Consider the following 5348-nt stretch of genomic DNA (forward strand, 5'->3'; position numbering starts at 1 on the left):
ACGTTTTTATTATCCCAAAAGAAAGCACCTCCCCTGAGCCACCATCCTTCGGTTTCTCCTTCGCCAGTTCAAGACAACTACTAATCAATTTGCTCTCTGTGAATTTGCCTAAGCTGATATTTCATATAACAGAGTGATACAATGTGATCCTTTGTGACTGCCTCTTTCACTTAGCATGTTCGTTTGTTTTTAATTTAAATTCAAGTTGGTCAACATACGGTGTGGTGTTGGTTCCAGGAGTAACACCCAGTGATTCATCACTTACACACAACACCCAGTGCTCATCCCAACAAGTACCCTTCCTAATACCCACCACTCACCTCACCCATCCCCCCACCCCTCGCCCTTCCAGCAAACTCCAGTCCATTCTCTGTATTTAAGAGTCTCTAATGGTTTGCCTCCTTCTTTGATTTTATCTTATTTTTCCTTCCCTTCCCATATGTTTATCTGTTGTGGTTCTTAAATTCCACATGAGTGAAATAACATATTTGTCTTTCTCTGCCTGACTTATTTCGCTTAGCATAATGCACTCTAGTTCCATCCACGTTGTTACAAATGGCAAGAATTCATACTTTTTTCAAAAAAATTTTTTTAATGTTTATTTATTTTTGAGAGACAGAGCATGAGGAGGGGAGGGGCAGAGAGAGAGGGGGACACAGAATTCGAAGCAGGCTTGAGGCTCTGCGCTGTCAGCACTGAGCCTGACGCAGGGCTCTAACTCATGAGCTGTGAGATCATGACCTGAGCTGAAGTTGGACACTTAAGCAACTGAGCCACCGAGGCACCGCAAGATTTCATACTTTTTGATTGCCGAGTAGTATTCCATTACACACACACACACACACACACACACACACACACACCACATTTTCTTTATCCATTTCATCAGTCAATGGACATTTGGGCTCTTTCCATAATTTGGCTATTGTTGATAGTGCTGCTATAAACATTGGGGTTCATGTGCCCCTTCAAGTCAGCATTTTTGTATCCTTTGGATACATACCTGGTAGTGCAATTGCTGGATCATAGGGTAGTTCTAGTTTTAATTTTTTGAGGAAACTCCATACTGTTTTCCAGAGTGGCTATACCAGTTGCATTCCCACTGACAGTGCAGTGCGGTTCCCCTTTCTCCGCATCCTTGCCAACATCTGTTGTTTCCTGTGTTGTTAATTTTGGTCATTCTGACAGGTGTGAGGTGGTATCTCATTGTTTTTTGATTTGTATTTCTCTTTTGATGAGTGATGTTGAGCATCTTTTCATGTGTCTGTTAGCCATCTGGATGTCTTCTTTGGAAAAGTGTCTATTCAGGTCTTCTGCCCATTTCATCACTGGATTATTTGTTTTTTGGGTGTTGAGTTTAGTAAGTTCTTTATGGATTTTGGATACTAACCCATTATCTGATATGTCATTTGCAGATGTCTTCTCCCATTCCATCGGTTGCCTTTTAGATTTGTTGTTTCCTTCACTGTGCAGATGATTTTTATCTTGATGAGGTCTCGTAGTTCATTTTTGCTTTTATTTCCTTTGCCTCCTGAGACAAGTCTAGTAAGAAGTTGCTGCGGCTGAGGTCAAAGAGGTTGCTGCCTGTGTTTTCCTTAGGATTTTGATCATTTTCTGTCTTACATTTAGGTCTTCCATCCATTTTTAACTTAGTTGTTTTTTCTTTAATTTTTTTTTTTAACATTTATTTAGGTTTGAGAGATAGAGACAGAGTGAAAGCAGGGAAGACGCAGAGAGAGAGTGAGATAAGAATCCAAAGCAGGCTCCAGACTCTGAGCTGTCAGCACAGAGCCCACTGAGGGGCTTGAACCCACGAACTGTGAGATCATAACCTGGGCTGAAGTTGGATGTTCAACTGACTGAGTCCCCCAGGCACCCCCTTGAACTTAGTTTTGTAAAAATATGGAATGCTTCATGAATTTGTATGCCATCCTTGCACAGGGGCCCTAGCATAATGTTTTTGAAGTTCATCCATTCTGTGCAATGTATCAGCACTTCATTAATGTTTATTGCCAAATAATATTCCATTGTATGGATTTACCCCATTTTATTTATCTATTCGTCTGTTGATGAATATTTGAATTGTTTTCACCACTCAGCTATTGGGAACAACGTGGCTATGAATACTCATGTACGTGTATTTGTTTGAATACCTGTTTTTAATTCTTCTGAGTATATAACTAGGAGTGGGACAAATGAATCCTTGATCGTGTGGTTAATTCTCTGTTTAACTTTTTGAGACATCTCCACACTATTGCCACAGCCATTGTACTATTTTATTTTACATTCTCACCAGCAATGTACCAGGGTTTCAATTTCCCACCTTCTCACCAACACTTGTTGTCTTACTTTTTTGTTATAGCCATCCTAACAGATGTGAAATGCTGTTTCATTGTGTGTTTTCTGGATGCCTTTTATTTCATCTGCCAACTAAAAGGGATACTTCTTTGTCAGTAAATAACAGGTTGTCATATGCTGTTTTCACGCAGATTTGCTTTTCGTTGTTGTTCCGATTAGCATTTCCCTGATGACCAGTGATGTTAAGCATCTTTTCATGCACATATTGGCTATTTGTATATCTTCCTTAGAGAAATGTCTATTGTGTGGGGGTTTTTTGGATGCTTTTTATTTTATACACTTTAAATTGGGTTATTTGTCTTTTTTTACTGAGTTGTAAAGTTTTTAAAAATATATCCTAGATACACAAGTCCTTTATGAGATATATGACTTGCAAATATTTTCTCATATTCTGTGAGTTGTCTTTTCAGTTTCTTGATGATATCCTTTGAAGTACGAAAAATTTACATTTTGATGAAGTCCAATTTATCAGTTTTTTCTTTTGCTGTGTTTTGGTGTCAAATCTAAGAGACCGTTGCCTATTCCAATGTCACAAAGACCTACTCCTATGTTTTCTTTGAAGACTTGTAGAGTTTTAACTCTTACATTTAGGTCTTTGATCCATTTGAGTTAATTTTTGTATGGTGTGAGGTAGGGGTTCCAACTTCATTATTTTGCATGTGGATATCCAGTATCCCAGCATCATTTGTTGAAAAGATTATTCCTTTCCAATTGAATGGTCTTTCACCCTAGTAAAAAATCAATTGGCAGTTAGTATGAGGGTTTATCTCTAGAGTCTTGATTCTTTTCCATTGGCCTCTATGTCTTTCCTTATGCCAGTACCACAAATGTCTTGACTACTATAGCTTTGTAGTAAGTTTTGAAATGGAGAAATGTGAGTCTTCCAACCTTGTTCTTCTTCAGGGTTATTTTGGTTATTCTGGGTCTTTTGAATTTTTACATGAATTTTAGTAGCTTGCCAATTTCTGAAAAGAACTCAGCTGTGATTTTGATAGGGTCTGTGCTGAATCTGTAGATGAGTTTGAAGTGTATTTCCATCTTAACAATTTTAAGGTTTTTTTGTCTGCCTGTTTGTTTCTCCAAGATTTGGTTTAAGTTCCAGGTAGTTAACATACAGTGTAATATTAGTTTCAGATGCAGAATTTAGTGATTCAATACTTACATACAACACCGGACGCTTATCACAGTAAGTGCCCTCCTTAATCCTCATCACCTATTTAACACTGCCCTCCCCGCAACCCCACCTTTTGTCTGGTAACCATCACTTTGTTTTCTATAGTTAAGAGTCTGTTTTCTGGGGAATCCCGGGTGGCTCAGTCAGTTAAGCATTCAACTCTTGATTTCGGCTCACAGTTGTGAGACTGCATCAGGCTTCGCGCTGGGCATGGAGCCTGCTTAAGATTCTCTCTCCCTCTTTCTCTGCCCCTCCCTGCCTCAAAAAAAATAAAAATAAAATAAAGTTTAAAAAAAAGTCTGTTTCTTGGTTTTCCTCTCTTTTTTGTCCCCCTATGTTCATTTATTTTGTTTCTTAAAGTCCACATGAGTGAAATCGTATGGTATTTTGTTTTTTTCTGACTGACTTATTTTCCTTAGCAAGATTTCAACAATTTTAAGTTTTAAATTCATGAACATATGATGTCTTTCCATTTATGTAGGTCTTCTTTTTTAAAAATTAAAAAATTTATTTTTATTTTATTTGTTTATTTAATATTTGTTTATTTTTGAGAGAAAGAGAGACAGAATGAGAGCAGGGGAGTGGCAGAGAGAGAGGGAGACACAGAATCTGAAGCAGGCTCTAGGCTCTGAGCCCTCAGCGCAGAGCCTGTCACAGGGCTCGAACCCACGAACCATGAGATCATGACCTGATCCTAAGTTAGATGCTCAACAGACTGAGCCATCCAGGCACTGCATTATAAGTAGAATTCTTTATTTCATTTTTTTGGTTGTTCACTGTAACTATTGTGTAGAAATACAATTTATATTTGTATATTAATCTTGTATTCTGCAAACTTGCTGAACCTGATTATTAGTTCTAGTAGGTTTTTTGTGGCCTCCTTTTTTTTTTTAATGTTTATTTTGAGAGAGAGAGAGAGAGCATGGATGTGTGAGCAGGGGAGGGGCAGAGAGAGGGAGAGAGAGAATCCCAAGCAGGCTCCATGCTGTCAGCACAGAGTCTGATGTGGGGCTTGAAATCGCAAACTGTGATATCATGACCTGAGCCAAAATCAAGAGTTGGAAGTTTAACCAACTAAGCAACCCAGGTGCCCCTTCCTTAGGATTTCTTTTTTTTTTTTTTTTCTTTTTTAGGATTTCTTTATGCAAAATCACATCATCAGTTAATAGGATAGTTTTACTTCTTCCTTTTTAATCTGGATGCCTTCTTTTCTTATTCTAGTCTGCTTGCCTTGGCTATAATGTCCTGCACAATGTCGAATAGAAGTGGAGTCTAGTTCCTCATCTTAGGGGAAAGGCAACCAATCTCTCACTTTAAGTATGATGTTAGCTGTGGGTTTTTTGTAGATGCCCTCTATCTGGTTGAGTAATTTTCCTTCTATTCCTAGTTTGTTGAGTGTTTTTATCATGAAGGGGTCTTGAATTTTGTCATGTGCTATTCTGCATCTACTAAAGGATCCTGTGGGGTTTTGACCTTTATTCTATTAATGTGATGTATTTTGGATGTTTTGTGTTAAGCCAATCTTGCATTCATGGGATAAATACTATTCCTACAAGACAAATCTGAGCCTCTAAATTCTGCTTTTCAAAGATGGAAGAATTAAAAAGTGAGTATTTTCATTACAAACTTAGTCAATATTAATATTAATATTTCAAGCAAAATTCACTGTAAGGATCTCTAAAATAGTTGGCATCTTTAGGTATTACATGATTCTGTTTCCAAAAATATTATTTGCACATAACCTTCCAGGAACACAATGGTCCTTTCAAATGAGGTACACCTATGGTTATAAAATGAGAAAAATGGGAAAACTAAT

This window comes from Prionailurus viverrinus, chromosome B2 (genome assembly GCF_022837055.1).
Source record: "Prionailurus viverrinus isolate Anna chromosome B2, UM_Priviv_1.0, whole genome shotgun sequence".
Classification (NCBI taxonomy): Eukaryota; Metazoa; Chordata; class Mammalia; order Carnivora; family Felidae; genus Prionailurus; species Prionailurus viverrinus.